Source organism: Sapajus apella, unplaced genomic scaffold (genome assembly GCF_009761245.1).
Source record: "Sapajus apella isolate SASKATOON/1434 unplaced genomic scaffold, GSC_monkey_1.0 scaffold65, whole genome shotgun sequence".
NCBI classification, from domain to species: Eukaryota; Metazoa; Chordata; class Mammalia; order Primates; family Cebidae; genus Sapajus; species Sapajus apella.
This window is the reverse complement of record NW_022437005.1, coordinates 632,553-650,963: the sequence shown is the minus strand read 5'-3', so window position 1 is coordinate 650,963 and position 18,411 is coordinate 632,553. Positions and strand designations below refer to the sequence as shown.

General features: G+C 40.0%; 1 long non-coding RNA gene across 1 annotated transcript; it reads left to right on the top strand.

Moving 5' to 3' along the window:
* Positions 1-1,265: 1,265 nt before the first annotated feature.
* Positions 1,266-18,131, top strand: LOC116530086. The gene is made up of 3 exons (XR_004259826.1): positions 1,266-2,488; positions 9,968-10,073; positions 17,003-18,131. It is a non-coding gene; the product is annotated as an uncharacterized LOC116530086 (long non-coding RNA).
* Positions 18,132-18,411: the final 280 nt, after the last annotated feature.

Here is an 18,411-nt window from a genome sequence, read left to right as displayed (position 1 = left end):
TATTCAGGTTATCTATTTCTTCTTGAGTGAATTTTGATAGTTTATAGTCAAGGATTTAGTCCATGTCATTCAAGTTGTTGAATTTTTTTAGCAGTATTTCCTAATTATCATTTTACTGTCTAGAGGGTCTGGTGATATCTCTTTTTCATTTATAATACTGATAATTTTTGTCTTTGCCATTTTTTTGACAGTCTAAATAGAGGTTTATTAATTTTCTTGATCTTTTTAAAGAACCAGCTTATGGTTTTATTCATTTTGCTCTGTTGCTTCTGTGTCCAACTCCTGTGGAAGGTTTCTCTCCTGCTCTGCAGAAGCCAGATTCCCATCAAGTCCTGCCAGTGTGGAACCCCAGTAACTTCTCACAATCCGTTGTGCCACAGCTGCTCCCTCACCAATGAGGTTCAGACCTCAGCCCACAGGGATGAAGAGGCTTTTCCAGATTTACCTCTCATTTGAATGCTGTGTCTCAGCACGAGGGATAGTGGTTGTTCCCTATATCCACGATTCCTATATTCTTTAGAGTTCTCTCCCCAACCCCCAGTTAATCCTTTGTCTTCAATTCCCTGTTACTCTATCCCATTACAAAGAATAATTATTTAAGCTTACCTTGTTTAAGCTAGTGTTTCTGTCTACTAATTGGATCCTGATGATACCCAGGTGTACAAAGATAATCTAGTTACCTGACTCATATTAGATCCTGGAAGGCCCTCCTGTTCCTCAAGGTATATATTCCAGTATACATTAAGACCCAGCTATATTGCCCTTCCTGATCATGGATGTTTCCTTGAGTTCTGACTGTTCTCATTATTCATTTTTATAGCCCCCAAACTTGAAAGCTTAACCACAATAATATATTTTCTCAAGAATCTTTGATTTGCAAAGGGCTATAGGGGAAGGCTCACCTGTTCCCCACATGGCATCAGCTGAGGTGGCTTCCCTCAAGCCTGGAGGATTTGCTACCAAGATGGCTCCGTCACATGGGTTACAAGTTAGTGCTGACTGGCAGCTGGGAGAATAGTGGCTCAGTTCCAAAGGTGATGGAAGCTATTACTTTTTTTTTGAGATGGAGTTTTGCTCTTGTTGCTCCCCTGGAGTGCAATGGTGCAACCTGAGCTCATGCAACTTTCGCCTCCCGGGTTTGAGCAATTTATGTGCCTTGGCCTCCCTAGTAGCTGGGATTACAGGTGCCTGCCACCAAGCCTGGCTAATTTTTGTATTTTTAGTAGAGACAGGGTTTCAGCATGTTGGCCAGGCTGGTCTGGAACTCCTGACCTCAAGTGATCTGCCCACCTCGGCCTCCCAAAGTGCTGGGATTACAGGTGTGAGCCACTGTGCCCAGGCAAAACTATTACTTTTTATGACCTTTCCTCAGTAGACACAGAGTGTCTACCATTCATACTCTATCAGTCAAGGCAATCAAAAAGGTCTTCCCAGGGGAGGAAATACACCCCTTACTGGGGGAGTGGCAAACTTCCAAAATGGATATCTGGAAATGTTTTGTAGTCATATTGGAAAAATGAGGTCTGCTTCACTGGCCATTTGATGAACATCTACCCCCACCTTTCTAGTGTATTACATTATAGTAAATGTCCTGTTATTTGAGCTTACCTGAGTAAATCTTTATTCTTTGCAAACAGAATACGCTGGATCAGCAGAAAAAGCTCTTTACCAGCAGCTGGGCCATAGTACGTAGGATCACTGAGCAAGTCAGGCCAGGAGAAAGGTTATGCATGCTCTCCAAGGAAGTTGAAGTGACAGTAAATGAGAACAATGGTTGTTCCCAAGTACTTCTCTCTGTCTTCCACAGTAACAGAACCTGTTAGTTGAGCATAAGGCTTTCCATAATAAAGATTATTTTACTCATTCTTCTTTGTATACTGGTGTAGATGCAAATGATAGCTTCTAGGGATCTTCCTTTGAAGTCAACGGACTAGTAAATTTTGCCTCTTGCCGCCTTCTGTCCTTTTGTTCTGCTGCCTGGAATGCAAATGTAAAAGCTAAGGCTTTAGCAGCCATCTTAGGTCCTGAAGACAAAAGCCACACTCTATGATCTGGGAACAATTAATGGTAAGCTAGAAGAAGCCAAGATTACTGAGGATTTTGTAGAGCATATCCACCATTTCATGCATGGACTTTTCCAAAAGTTCTATGTGATAGAAAAATTAAATCCTATCTTGTTTAAGCCCCTGTTTTCTCAGGTCTCTGTTACTTACTGTCCCATCTATGTCCTAACTCAAACAAAGACAAATATGGTGGCCTTTGGCTATTGTCATTGTGGGTTATCTTGCCTTATTTTGAGACCATTGCAGATCATTTCTCCATATTGTTAAACAAATTCTTTATACTGCATTGCATACAGAGTGCTTGCAACTTGACTCTCCTGGAATAGAATGCTCAATACTGTAAGGTTCTCAGCTTTCTGGATGTGGACATGAGTCAAGAGAAGTGAGACAAACTCCCTTAGAAGGCAACTGGGACCCTATGTTCTGTAAGTACTACTGGCACAAGAGTTATAAACTGTTTTCAGCATCTCTGGGTTCCCATGATCACCCTTTTCGAAAAGTTTATGAAGAAGCAGTTGCCAGGAGCAAACCAGAATCAGGCACAGGGGAAAATGAAAAAGTGCAAGTGAGAGTCTGTGCCCAGCACTAAGTGTGGGTCTGCATTACCCAAATGTGGAGATGAAAACTCCATGCTATCTGACAGTGCCAAAACAAATAGACTAACAAATTATATTGTGTTAGGGCAAGTTGTGAGAAATTCCTGCCTTGGGGTTATAAGCTGTTTTCATGAAGCTTTAAAAATTAAAATTGAGTCATTATCCTTCTTTAGTACACATGGTTTTTGTCTTGAGCAGCTGTGGTTTGATTTGTCCCCACCAAAACTCATGTTGAAATTTTATACCCAACGTGGCAGTGTTACATTTTTGAAACGTCTTTTTACTAAAATCTGAAATAAATTAGCATTGTCTTTTCTCTTGAATTAGTAAGAAATAATGTACTCAATCATACTTCAAAAAGTTCATCTGATGAGCAGGACAGGAAACGGTCAATAAAATGGATTGAATTTTTTAATTTTTTTGGAAAAATTATTGAACTAAACTAAAAGGAAAGACATTTTAGTTAGAAGTGGAACAACTCTAAATGATGGTACAGGTTAACTGCCAACAGCTTATTTTTCAACTACACAAAAACTCTGAAAACAATTACTTGATTCACATCTTTTCCTCCATTTGGATCCATAATTTAGACTTGTAGATCTGTCACAGTCTTTCAGTTCTTCTGGAGAGCTCAAGCAGTATCAGAAACCATGTTGGAGCCAGGCACATGGCTCATGCCTGTAAGCCCAGCACTTTGGGAGGCTGAGATGGGCAGATGACCTGAGGTCAGGAGTTCCAGACCAGCATGGCCAACATAGTGAAACCCCATCTCTACTAAAAATACAAAGATTAGCAGGGCGTGGCAGTGGGCACCTCTAATCCCAGCTACTTTGGAGGCTAAGGCAGGAGACTCACTTGATCCTGGGAGATGGAGGTTGCCATGAGCCGAGATTGTGCCACTGAACTCCAGCCTGGGCAACAGAGTGAGACTCCATCTCAAAGAGAGAAAAACCAAATCACATGAGAATTGTGTTTCTTCAGATTTCTTTGGACTCAAGTGACCCTCCACTTCCCTATCCATATTCTTAGGAATGTTGCACATAGCAGAAACCAACTCAAACTAGCTTAAGCAAAATTTTAAAAGACATGAGCATGGATATTTATTAGAAGGATCCTGTGATGTCTTATAGCACAGACTGCAAAGGCAAGAAAGCAATCAGTGCTCAGGAAGAGACCAGAAGCAGAAACTAGCATGTCCTCAGAAACATTCCTCCCCTCATCTCTGTTTCCTGTATTCATCTTCATATTTGCTAATATTGCTGCCAACACGTCTCTCTCCTTAGCCCATTGGGCAAGTGGAATAAGATAACCACATCAGAATTTCATGTTTTAAGTTATAGGTCCATTTTCTATGTTATTAAAGAAATAGCTGGATGTGGTGGCTCTTGGTTGTATTCCAGCACTTTGGGAGGCTGAGGCAAGAGGATTGCTTGAACCTAAGAGATGAGACCAGCCTGGGCAACATGGCAAGACCCCATTGCTACAAAATTAAAAGTTAGCTGGGCATGGTGGTGCACACCTGTGGTCCCAGCTACTTGAGAGGGTGAGGTGGGAGAATCACTTGAACCCAGGAGGTCAAGGCTGCAGTGAGCCGTGATCGCACCACTGCACTCCAGCCCAGGTGACAGCAACACCCTGTCTCAAAAATAAATAAATATATAAAGAGTTTGTGCCTTATAGTTAAGATTCAGTAATTAAGTTTTAATTTTTCGCCTTGATGTCATTAAGATAAAATATTATATAAATAAACTTACACTACTGTATATAATGCAACATTAAGAACTGCTTAGTAAGTTTACTTGTGAATATTATATGTCAACTAACACAATTTTAAAGACAATGTTTACACTATTATTTTATAACTTAGGTAATAATCTGGAAGATGTTCCAAGCGTTTGAAACAACTAAATGACAAAGAATCCTTGATGTCTACAAAGAGAGAATTAAAATGTCAAATGTATGACAATGAAAGGATTCTTATCTTCTCCAAGTGAATAGTGACTTTTGTGTTATAAATGTGGGTAGATATATTCACTTGGAAACTCTTTTTAACCTCTGTCTTAATGACGAACAATAAAGTTCTTAATAAATATTCAACATTCTTTTTTTTTTTTTTTTTAAGATGGGGTTTCACCATGATGGCCAGGCTGGTCTTGAACTTCTAACCTCAGTTGATCCACCTACCTCGGCCTCCCAAAGTGCTAGGATTACAGGTGTGAGTCACTGCGCCCGGCCTATATTCAACATTCTTACAGGAAGAACTAACTCCTAAATCTGATCTTATTTTTCCCTGAACTAAGAAAGGCTTGGACATCCCTCTTCAACAATGTATACAACTAAATTAGCTGGGCATTATGGCCCATGCCTGTAATCCCAGCTACTTGACAGGCTGAGGTGGGAGAATCACTTGAACCAGGGAGGCGAAGGTTGTGGCGAGCTGAGATGGCGCCATTGTACTCCAGCCTGGGCAACAAAAGCTCAAAACTCAGTCTCAAACAAAAACAATGGATCAGGCCTGTAATCCCAGCACTTTGGGAGGCCAAGGCAGGATGATCACTTGAGGTTAGAAGTTCTAGACAAACAAAAAACAATGTACACAACTGTGTTTGTGTATGGTAGATGGTCTAGAAGTATGCATGAGACACTGGTAAGAGGGATTGTCTCTGGACATCACACAAGAGGGAAGACTTACTTTTCCCTGAATATCTGTTTATATGACTTTGTTTTACTGTGTATCATTTACTTTCAAAATTCTTTGAGTTGTCTAATCCCTAATGAAGAGACATATAATTAATGATTGTGAACTGGACCCTTATACTATAAAGGACATTATTGGGACAGTGGTAGAACTTAAATGAGGCCTGAGGATTAACTGGTAGTGATGTGTTCGTGTTAATTTCCTGAGTTTGCTGACTGCATTTTGATTGCATAGGAGAATGTCTTTTTCTGAAGGAAACAAACACTAACCTGCCCAAGAGTGTTGGGTCATCATGTTGGTAGCTTACTTTCATATGGTTTAGAAATAATAAATGCATTTGGCTGGGTGCATTTTGGGAGCACAAGGTAGGAGGATCACTTGAGCCCAGGAGTTTGAGACCAGCCTGGGCAACGTAGTGAGACCCCGTTTCTATAAAAAAATTTTTTTTAATTAGCGGGGCTTGGTGGTTTGCACCTGTAGTTCCAACTACTAAGAAGGCTGAGATAGGAAGATGGCTTGAGCCCAGGAGGTGGACGCTGCAGTGCCATGATCACACCACTGTACTCCTGAGCTGCAGCCTGGAGTACAGAGCAAGACCTTGTCTAAAAAAAAAAAAAAAAAAAAAAAAAGGAAAGAAAGAAAAGAAAAGAAAAAGAAAAAAGCTTTTCTGGAAATTTAAGATTTTTTTCAAATTTTTAAAACATGAAAATTATTTTTAAAATATTCTGAGCCCTAAATTTGCAGAGAGACAATGTGATTGGGCAAAGGTAAGGCTCAGCTTACATCTGCTACTTACCCCATTAGCTGTGATCAGTGGGAGCCAGGAGGCAGTTCTCTGAATAGTTTCTACAACAGAGAGATTGGGGAAAATGCTCCAACAGATGACTGCTGCACTTAAAAGAAGTTATATTATGGTTCACTGGTTTTATACTACTGGACTTTTTCTTTTTTTTTTGGTAACTGATCAGTATTTATTAACTTTGTTAATTATCTCTTTTCTTCTTTGGGGACGTGTGGGAGAGTGAGGGATTAGATACATGAAATGCAGTGAGAATCCAAGACCAGATAAAAAAGTGTCCAGTATGGAACTTTAGGCTGTGGTCACACTGATTGCCTTTGCTCACCTGCTGAAAATCCCATTCCAATGATTGCAGATGACATTTTCTCATATTCTCTGCCCTGGACAAGAACTAACCTTGACTGTTAACATTGACAATGGAACATTCTGGAACATTACAAAAATGGGAAAGCCATAAAGATTTCTTCCTTAATTCATAGCACTTGGGCATCCATAGGTTATGCTTTCCTCTGTCACCCCATCCGCTTACATTTTCTCTGAGGGTTCCCTTCTCATTTCCCTGGGAACATAACGGGGACTTCCTCCTCTCGGTTTTTAAGGAGAAACTTCAAGAAATCGTAGTCTTCATTTGCCATGTTTCATTATCAATGAAATATTTTTAAATTGTTTGATATAATCAAGTGTGGCCACTTAAAACTACACAAGAAATTTCCTTTTCAAGATAGAAAGATCCAAATATGTTCTGAAGTGTCTTTTTCCCCCAAATTATCATCACTGCGAAAGTTTTTCAGGCAGTCTTTGACATAGCATAGTGGCTAACGGTATAGGATTTGGAGTTTGTCAACCAGATTTTGAATCCCAGTTCTGCCATTTACTAGTAATAAGTGATTTGGACCCAGTGATTTAGCTCTTTTAGACCTGATTTTCCAGCTTTAATATGGTGATACTAACAGTACCTATTTCCTAGAGCAGTTTTAAGGATTGAATGAAATATTTAACTTTATCACTACTATTACACTTCAGAAAATACCCTCAATGCCTTCCCTTTCCCAACAACTCATTTCATTTTGACTTAAGGTTGGCAAGTTTTTTTTTTTTTTTTTTTTTTTTTTGAGTTACCCTTGACTGGGAGCATCCTTTGAATTATCCTTTGAATTATCCTTGAATTATCTTCAAAGCATAAAATTATCCTTTGAAGATAATTTTATGTAAATTCAAATGTGGAAATGTTGGCTAAACCCATTTAGGGCTCTAACTTAGTATTGTTGAATGGTGCAGAATAAGAAAAAGGGAAACTCTATTTACATTTTAGATCTAGGAGCTAGTAATATAGACTACATAATGGCCAAAGCCTCCACCATATATAAAGATGAGTATTTTGGAAGCATGTCACAGGTAGAGTTCGCTAGCTCCTTGGTGTCCATAATCTGGCTGGTGAGATTTGGAGGCTCAGAAGACAGATTGTCATGCCTGGAAGGCCTTGCAAAGACTTGCTGTTATTGGCTGCTCTGAGATCTTCTGTCTTTCCACTTTGACTGCCTTGAGCAAGAGGCTCTCCTTGCTTTATCCAATATTCAGATTGTGCTGATTCTCTCCATTTCATCTTTGGCAAAGCGGGGTCTCATTTCTGGGCCTCATTTCATGGCTTGCAAGTACATAATAGATTTATTGGTGGGATGATACAGAGTTCATGCATTCAAATGAAATGCTAAATAATCTGCCAGATGCTCCGAGGAATCTGTCAGAAGTACGTTGAAAACCTTCTCCCAATTATGCCATTCCTAAATGTCTCAGAAACAACTGATTTGGCAACTCAAGTGGCATATAGGACAGAAATTGTGATTGGTCTAGATTGTATCAAGTGGTTCCAACCTACCCAACTTCCTTGGTCCCTACTGCTCACTGATTAGATGTGGGAAAGGAAGATTGGGTCTTTTTCAGAAGAAAGAGAAGGCAAGGCAGAGGGATTAAGCAGACCAAGCTGACAGGAACAGCTTTCTTTTCTTTTTTTCTGAGAAGCCAAAAAAGCATTGGTGGTTAGCAAAACCAAATGAAAAAGACAGAGCTGTTCTTTTTTGTTCTTGATTAATCTCACCAAAGCTACGTTGTTTCTACGCCAACTCAGGGAAGCAGTGTGACTAGAGGGACTTGAAAAGGCAACTGGAAAAAGTACCAAACTCCAGAGCTCTTGTGTGGCAAGAAGGCAGGTCAGTGGTCCGCATGGTGTGCCAGGGCCTGCAGCAATCCCTGCCCTTGCTCTATGTCCGTGCCCATTATTCTGAGTGATTACTGAGTGTGTAAGTCAGACACACAGGGGTATAAGATTGCATGTTTAAACTACAAGAGGTTCAGATTTGTAAAATAACTGAAAGAGATAAGCAGAGACTGACAGACCCATGTGATTGCTGTAACTCTTGATTTCTCAAATTAAATGTATTGTTTCCAGTTAATTGTGACAGTTGACTTTTCTTTCTTTTATATGTTTGTGTATAATCGAAAGTTAACAAAATATTAAAGACAACTGAATTTATTATAACATATAATTGATCTTCTGTTATGGAAGGCAGTGTTTGCATTAGTAATAAAAACATAGTAAATTTCTAAATTATTATATATTCCATAAGATTAATTTTTGTCTTTTTTTTTTTCTTGAGACAGAGTCTCACTCTGTTTCCCAGGCTGGAGTTCAGTGGTGCTATCTCAGCTTACTGCAACCTCCGCCTCCTGGGTTCAGGTGACTCTCCTGCCTCAGTCTCCCGAGTAGCTGAGATTATAGGCACCTGCCACCATGCCCGGCTATTTTTTTTTTTTTTTTTTTGAGACAGAGTTTTACTTTTGTGGCCTAGGCTGGAGTCAAATGGCACAATCTCAGCTCACTGCAACTTCTACCTCCCAGGTTCTAATTATTTTCCTGCCTCAGCCTCACCAGTAGCTGGAATTACGGGTGCATGCCACCATGCCCAGCTATTTCTTTTGTATTTTTAGTAGAGATGGGGTTTGGCCATGTTGGCCAGGCTGATCTTGAACGCCTGACCTCAGGTGATCCACCTACTTCGGCCTCCCAAATTACTGGGATTACAGGCATAAGCCACAGCACCCGGCCTTTTTGTCTTTATTTCTATAAAACTACAATTTTTATATGTAGAATTTAGAAAAGTTCTGTTCTGTTAATAGTTAAAGATTGAAGGATTGAAAATGAAATATAATTGTACAAGTACTCAATATTCAATAAATTTTCATAAAACTTGCAAAGACAATGTAAAAAAATTAAAAATTAAAATTATATTTTGCATTGTTTCAAAAGTTCTTTGTTCTAAAATACTCAAAATTTATCAAATTTTTAAAATATACCAATTATTAATTAGTCTGCCCTCAGTACCCATGGGTTCCACTTCCGAGGATTCTGCATCTGTGGATTCAACCAACCACAATGGAAAATATTAGAAGACAAAATTGTTTCTGTGCTGAACATGTACAGACTTTTAAAAAACTTTACATAGTACAATATAAAAACTATTTACATAGCACTTACCTTGTATTAGGTATTATAGGTAGAGACGATTTAAAGTATACAGGAGGATGTGCTTAGGTTATATGCAAATTCGGCACTGTTTTTTATCAGTGATAAGCATTCACAGATTTGGTATCCATGAGAGGTACTGGAACCATTCCCTGACAGACCACTGTAATTTCACATTTTAAATCAAAATTATGTAAAGGCCAAATTTTTATTTAATTTCTAAAATTTAATAAATCTTTACATTTTTATAACATAAATCTATTCACCTTTTATTGTTTAATGTTTATCCAGCAGGCAAATGTAAAGGATTGGCACCACGCTTCACTCAAGTGACATCTAGACTGCATATATACAACATGTAATACTCCTCAGCCACCATATGAAACTCCACTAAATAGTGAGTACTCATGGAGCATGAATTAGAACTAAAAAAGAAGCAAGAAAATGGATACCAAGCACTGCTAGAAAACAACACTGCATGGTGCAAAAATACACTACATTTCTGAAATGGGGAAAAATTTAACAAGTTAAAGAATGTGTCTTTTCTCCCATCTAAGAATTCTGCTGTCAAATCTTCTCAAAATTCTATTGTTGTCTACATGGATGATAGTGCTGTCTCTGGAGTGACAGAGGCACCCATGTGTCTTTTAATAAGTTTATTATATTTTTATAATATTTATATTATATTTAATATTTATAACACTTATATATAATTATATATAATATTTAATATTTATAATATAAATATATAATATTTATATTATATTTATATTATCTTTTTATATATTTATAAATAAGTTTATTTATTTATTTATTTATTTTATTTATTTTTTTTTTTTGAGACGGAGTTTCGCTCTTGTTACCCAGGCTGGAGTGCAATGGTGCAACCTTGGCTCACCGCAACCTCCACCTCCTGGGCTCAGGCAATTCTCCTGCCTCAGCCTCCTGAGTAGCTAGGATTACAGGCACGTGCCACCATGCCCAGCTAATTTTTTTGTATTTTTAGTAGAGACGGGGTTTCACCATGTTGACCAGGATGGTCTCGATCTCTTGACCTCGTGATCCACCCGCCTCAGCCTCCCAAAGTGCTGGGATTACAGGCTTGAGCCACCGCGCCCGGCCAATAAGTTTATTTTTGTTGGCCAGGTGCAGTGGCTCACGCCTGTAACCCCAGTACTTTGGGAGGCTGAGTAGGGTGGATCACTTGAGGTCAGGAGATCAAGACCAGCCCTGCCAACATGTGAAACGCCCATCTCCTCTAAAAACACAAAAATTAGCTGGGTGTGGCGGCAGATGCATGTAATCCCAGATACTCGGGAGGCTGAGGCATGAGAATCGCTCGAACAGAGAGGGCAGAGGTTGCAGTGACCCAAGATCATGCCATTGCACTACAGCCTGGGCAATAGAGTGAAACTCCATCTCAAAAATAAATAAATAAATATATGTTTATTTTTTGCATGTGTCTATTATACATGATGCTCTCTAAGTATCAGGCCCATCCAGGCTGGAGCCCCTATTGCCTGGGTCTAGGGGCCACACTACCAGTGGCTCCCATTGGCAAAACCCAACAAGAAGCAGATTCAGGGAGCTCTGGCAAGCAAGGATTGGCTTCCCAGGCTCACAGCAGGGAAAAGAAGGTAGAAAATGCATGGGGATAGGAAGAGGGGAAGATGAGGAAGTGGTGGACAAACACAGAATAGTTTTATACCAGTGTACCCTGACAGCTAGTCCGTGGGCCTGTACAAATTGTCACACAGGCCATCTCTGGAACTGTGCTGAAGGTCACTGACCTCATCCTATTTCATGCTTCCGTGGTAAGCCTTCTCTCATCACAAGATAGTTCACCATTTAGGTTTTAGATTATGCACCACTTCAATTCACTCTCAAAGACTTAAGACTTTTATTTATAGCGGTTTTAACACAAGGGACAGCCAGAGCTCTCAGCCTGAGGTTGAGGGTTGAATGGTTTTTCTCCTTTTTTTTCCTTACCATATAATAAATCATACATTGCCACCATTGGGATATGAAAATGAAAACCTTTTCATAGGCACAGGAGTATGTTGATTTAAGAAATAGTAGTGATCTGGTTCAATCTTAAATAATTCCCAAATTGATCTGGGAATTTCAAGTCTTTTAGAAGTCTGCCTCACCCAAATGGCAGTATTTTCTTCCAGCTGGAAGGCAGATAAAAGCATTTTGCTTCACTAGCCTACTATCAAACAAAGATTATTTTCTACTCAAGGTGTTCACTCTATAAAGGGCAAAAGAAAATATTTATTAAGTGTTTAGCAAGTGATTCTTGGGAATTTTTACTCTTATTAGGTACTAAGTAAATTAATATTTATTGAGTGTCTACAAAGCATCTCCTGGGAGAAAGCAATAAAGTAATACAGCTAAGCTGGAGGGTCATATAGACAAGGGCCAAAGCCATCATTTGGAGTTGACTGGTGACACGCTGGCTGATAAGCAATTGGAGAGTCAGGCATCAAAGAGAAACAAGGGACAGAATGGCATTCAGAAAGATGCAGAGATGAGCCACCATGCAGCTCCAGAAACACAAGAGAATATGGCTGTCAGGTTGTAATTCCTGTGATTAAGATCTGTGAGATTCTCTGATATCATTACAGAAATCCCTCTTTACTTGAATTAGCTTGGGGACATTTCTGTTCCTTAATATTCAGTGTTTTCTTTTTTTTTTTTTTTTCTTTTTTTCTTTTTTGAGACAAAGTCTTGCTCTGTCACCCAGGCTGAGGTGCAGTGGCACTATCTCGGCTCACTGCAACCTCTGTCTCCTGGGTTCAAGCAATTCTCCTGACCCAGCCTCCCAAGTAGCTGGGATTACAGGTGCCCGCCACCATGCCTGGCTAATTTTTGTATTTTTAATAGAGACTGAGTTTTGCCCTGTTTCATAGTTTGGTCTCAAGCTCCTGGGCTCAAGCAGTCCTCCAACCGTGGCCTCCCAAAGTGCTGGGATTACGGGCATGAGCCACCACACCTGGCCCATATTCAGTGTTTTCTGAGACAGTCAAATGGTATTAGTTCTTAACAACTTTCCTGGTAATTTTGCCTATGACATGAGATGTGGGTTTACTGAAAACACTACATCTTCTTCATAAGAAAATTGTGTAAGTCCTTCTGAGAACAGATAAAAATTTCCATGTGAATTTTCAGTTAACTTCAGTGGGTTCTGTTCAACTAATCTAATTTCCTATTCAGATGTTAAAATAACAGCATATAAAGCTGAAGAGTTAAATTCGTACCTGTTTCCACAAATTTCATACAGGACTGCTATAAACACTTTTGAAGTGCCTATGGTGGACATAAACAATCATTCCTGATGGGTACATTCTAAGACAGGATTTGCTGGGTCACTAAGTACACATATACCTATATCCATATATCCCTTGGAATGATGGGAAATGAGGAAGGCAATGCCTTTACAGGGCAGAGGAAAGGTTGTTATTAGTAGCTTCCCAAGCCTTATTGGACACTTGAGAGAGGCACACGGCTACCCAAAGGCAGGATTTAGACTTAGGCATATGCAGAAAAGAGATGTCTTTTTTATTTGTAAATCATAAAGCAACATGACCAAAAAGAGAGGTTCTATAATCCTAGAAGTGAGCTTTGCCTGGAACAATATAAACCTCTTTCTGCTTCACTGTACATCACAACATCCAGATTTCCTGGAAGAAGTTCCCACTAAATTTGCTTCCTCTGCTTGGAAAGCTTAGATATGGGTGGCTGGCTCCCAGTGTTTCTTTCTTTGTCTGACTTAGCATCAGGCTTTGTTCTGGACAACAGAGACTATTTTTCATAATTTGTTCCTCTCCAGAGCTTTTGGGTCAAAGATCATAAGCTGGGATTTGGCAGCACACAGCATTAGAAATACCATCTCCATGAGGATTGCCATGGGCTGTGGAGAAACTATGCTTCCTGGGGGTTGTATTGTTAGTGCTTGATTCTGTTTTAACAACCAAGGATACATTAGATGGGATAAACTGTTCACTGAATATCTCTGGAGGCACTGACATTGTTTTCCATCTGAATAGTTTTCCTTCTGTATATCATTCATGCGGCCCTAAAAGATATCAAGCAGCTGCCTAAGAGAGTATAGGCCACCAGTTTTTAATAACTCTGGAAAACAAGGAGGGTAAGCATTTTTATTCTTGTTTCACCAGTGGGGAAACTTGAAACTTGGAGAAATTATGTAATTTCCCCCAGATCATACAAATAATTCACAGCAGAAATGGTATTAAAAGTAACACCACCTCTCTCTGTCCACTAAACCACTGTAAAATGTCCCAAAACAGAATTTAAGCATGCTGGGTCCAGGTTATCTCATCAAGCATGGCCATTTGGCCCAAATCAACCATATTCATTTTTCAATATTTATTAAGTTTTAATGATGTGCCGAAACCCATTTTAATAGTTGGCAAATATAAAGCCAAACCATCACATTGATTATATTCATAGACACAGTGATATTCCATTTTTTCCACTGATCAGTTTTCTTAGTGTCAGTGGATGATAGTTATCTTTCTAGGGGTAGGAGAGTCTCATCTTATATCAGCAACACTTCCCTCAAAAGTCACTAAGAAATATGTTATATTGCTGTAGGAATATTTATTTAAAAAAGAAAAACAAAATGTCTTTTAAAAAAATATTCTTTGATCTGGCAGAAGACTTTTCTATACAGTGAAAAAAAAAAAAAAAAAAAAGGAAGAAGAAAAATATTCCTTGAAAGTCCTTTAGGAGGCCGGGCGCGGTGGCTCAAGCCTGTAATCCCAGCACTTTGGGAGGCCGAGGTGGGTGGATCACGAGGTCAAGAGATCGAGACCATCCTGGTCAATACGGTGAAACCCCGTCTCTACTAAAAATACAAAAAAATTAGCTGGGCATGGTGGCACGTGCCTGTAATCCCAGCTACTCAGGAGGCTGAGGCAGGAGAATTGCCTGAACCCAGGAGGCGGAGGTTGCGGTGAGCCGAGGTTGCACCATTGCACTCCAGCCTGGGTAACAAGAGCGAAACTCCGTCCAAAAAAAAAAAAAAAAAGAAAGTCCTTTAGGAAAATCATCTTTAGAGTCATTCAGAAACATGCCACTTTGGAGAGTAACATGCTTAATAAGTACTGCTTGGCCAGTTATTTCTCCAGCCATTTCTGTTCCTTTTGTTGAGTACCAGTTAAAGCAATGGCTGATGTAGGGCCATCTTTTATGAAATGTATACTTGAATCATATTATAGTTGGCAAGATGCTTATACCATGGAGGAAAGACAGAACCAAGCTGGTTAAGGGAAGAGCCATTCACATCTGCCATCTCAGACGGGGGGCAGAGCCACCCAAGTAATTTACATTGTTACTGTCTTCTTACATGAGCTAAGTGTCCATGTGATGTAACTTCACCATGTTCAACCTTTCCTCTGAAACTTAGGCCACTGCTGTTTTTTCTCTTTTCACTATTGAAGTGCGAGATCTTTTTTTTTTTTTTTTTTTCCTTATGACTAAGCGGGATCTCATTAGTGAGAGATCTTAGTGAACACTCTGGCTATAAGTACAAGAAGCCAAGTCAAACTAATGTAGATAAAAAGGAGGAATTATTATTATTATTATTATTTTTGAGACGGAGTTTCACTCTTGTCACCCAGGCTGGAGTGCAATGGTGCAATCTCAGCTCACTGCAACCCCTACCTCCCAGTTCAAGCAAATCTCCTGCCTCAGCCTCCCAAGTAGCTGGGATTGCAGGTGCCCACCACCATGCCTGGCTAATTTTTGTATTTTTAGTAGATACGGGGTTTCGCCATGTTGACCAGCCTGGTCTCTAACTCCTGACCTCAGGTCATCTACCTGCCTCGAACTCCCGAAGTGCTGGGATTACAGGCATGAGCCACCACATCCGGCCCCAAAAGGAGGAATTATAAGGAAATAGAGTCATTTGGCCAAACTGGAAGATCAACATCATGGAAATTTGTTGACTTTCTTTCCAGTATACACTTCTCTTACCAGTAGTTCTAGGTTTCTTTTTGGGAATCCGTGTGCATCTGGGGATGCTGACTCCAGCTCTAAGTCTAGGGAAGAAACATGTGACCTAGATCCATCCAGTCAACATAATCCATCCCATTCCCCACCCCCAGTGGCCACAATGATTGATGCAGAGACAGGCATGTGAGCTATGTCAGTCCAATCAGAGCGACTCATAAAACTTTAGTGGGAATTCTGTATCTCTTTCCTCCTAGATAATAGAAAGCTAGCACATAGCTCTGAGGGCTTGTGGCAACCATCTTGACCTTAGCATGATAAAGAGATGCAAAAACATCAGGTCCTTGGGGATTAGCTTTGATCCACTTGATAAAGTTTCACCTGAAATGAGATTCCTCTGTCTCTTTAGTCATATAAGCCAGTGGCCGGCAATCTTTCTGGCACCAGGAAACTGGTTTCATGAAGACAACTTTTTCCTTGAATGGGGCTGGGGCATAGTTTCAGGAAGAAACTGTTTCACCTCAGATCACCAGGCATTCGATTCTTATAAGGAGCATGCAACCCACATCCCCTGCGTGCACAGTTCACAGTAGGGTTCACGCTCCTATGAGAATCTAATGCTGCTCTGATCTGACCGAGGTGGAGCTCAGGCGACAAGGCTCACTCACCGCTGCTCACCTCCTGCTGTGCAGCCTAGTTCCTAACAGGCCAGGAACTGGTACCAGTCCATGGCCCAGGGGTTGGGGGCCCCTGACATAAGCAAAAAAAATATTTTTCTTTCTCTCTTCCTGTTCTCCCTCTCTCCTTATTTCTCTCTCTCTTTTTCTTTTTACCTCTCTCTCCCCTTCTCTTCTGCCCCTCTTCCTTTCTGTCTCTCTCTTCTTTGTCCCCTCCTCTCCTTTCTCCTCTCCTTTTACTTTTTTTTTTTTTTCCCTGAAACGGAGTCTCGCTCTTGTTGCCCAGGCTGGAGTGCAATGGCACGACCTCGGCTCACTGCAACTTCCGCTTCCTGGGTTCAAATGATTCTCCTGTCTAAGCTTCCTGAGTAGTTGGGATTACAGGCACCCGCCATCATGCCCAGGAAATTTTTTGTATTTTTAGTAGAGATAGGGTTTCACCATGTTGGCCAGGCTGGTCTTAAACTCCTCAAGTGACCTCCAGTGATCCAAAAGTGCTGGGATTAGAGGCATGAGCCACCATGCCTGGCTTCCTTTTACTTTTAAGACCATGTTCACTGATCGTATAGCCAAACATAGTTTCCCAAAATGACTGAAAGTTCCTAAATTCATCTCAGTTTAAGTGAACACCCATATTGAATTAGAATGTGTTGCACCAATCTCACATTTCTAGAAGCAAGAATGTGATTGATTTAATCCACAGTAGCCTGGAGGGAAACCTAAGAGAGTGGAGAGATTTGAGAGGCAGAAGGAAATACAAAGGCCATTGCAATCCACCACAGCAGTTATACCGAGGAAAGCAGGATAGATCTCAGATTAAATGTGTATCCTGATTAACCAGGTGAGTCAAGAACCCCCAAATCAAAATGAACTGAAGGTGATGGATTTTTTTTTTAGGTTGTCATCAGATAGATTTGCTCATTACTTGGTTTTTCTTCAATAAAAATGGGAAGAAACCATGTGCTTTTGAAGAAGTGTATGTGGTACAAGATTTCAGCCAGTAAACCAAAGGCAATTCTTAGAAATCTTTTGAAAAGAAAATGCTAAAATTCCTATGACCACAAGAGAAGAAAGATGGATGGCAGGAAGCAGACGGTGAAAGAAGGAAAGAACAGTGTTTGTGTTTTGGGGACTTGTGTTCAGATGGATTGCTAAAAATGATTACCCTTTAGAAAAGGTTTGTTTTTTAAAAATAGAATTATTTTACAGTTAAGGCACTATGAATTTCTTTAAGTCTGGCACACACAAAAACACTTCTGGTTCAAGACCCTGCGTTATGATTATCCTGTTGCGGTGGCAGACACAGTTCAGGAATGTTCTGTGCTTAGCTGAGCTCATTCTTCTATTTCAGAAATGTTTCAGATTCATATTCATTTCAAGTTTCCTTAGGGACAGGAGAGCTTTGAACTTCAGAAAATGTTACTTGGTTTTGTTTCAAAAAGTTACTGTTAATGAGCAAATTCTTTCCATAGATCCTAAAGACTGTATTTTGAAAGATATTTAAAAATTTTGTAGTAGTCAGGATTCTTTCAAGTTGACAGAAACCCAATCTAAACTAGCTTAAGTACAAAAAGGAACTTACACATCTGAGAATTCTAAGTTTCATATTATTCATAAGCTTCTGGAGGGGACTTATATTTTAAGTCATAAATGGACACTAACAAACATCAAGTTTTCTTGTGTTCTAATACATGTATACCATGTTTATGGCAGCACTATTCACAATAGCTAGAAGGTGGAAACAGCCATAGATATATCAACAGATGATAAATGAATTGTGGTATATCCATAAAATAAAATATTATTTGGGCCGGGCGCAGTGACTCATGCTTGTAATCCCAGAACTTTGGGAAGCCGAGGCATGCAGATCAACTGAGGTCAGTTAACATGTTACCTTTAGGCTGGGTGTGGTGGCTCATGCCTGTAATCCCAGCATTTTGGGAGGCTGAAGTTGGGGGAACATTTGAGGTCAGGAGTTTGAGACCAGCCTGGCCAACATGGCAAAATGCCATCTCTACTAAAAATACAAAAATTAGCTGGGTGTGGTAGCGCATGCCTGTAATCCCAGCTACTTGGGAGACT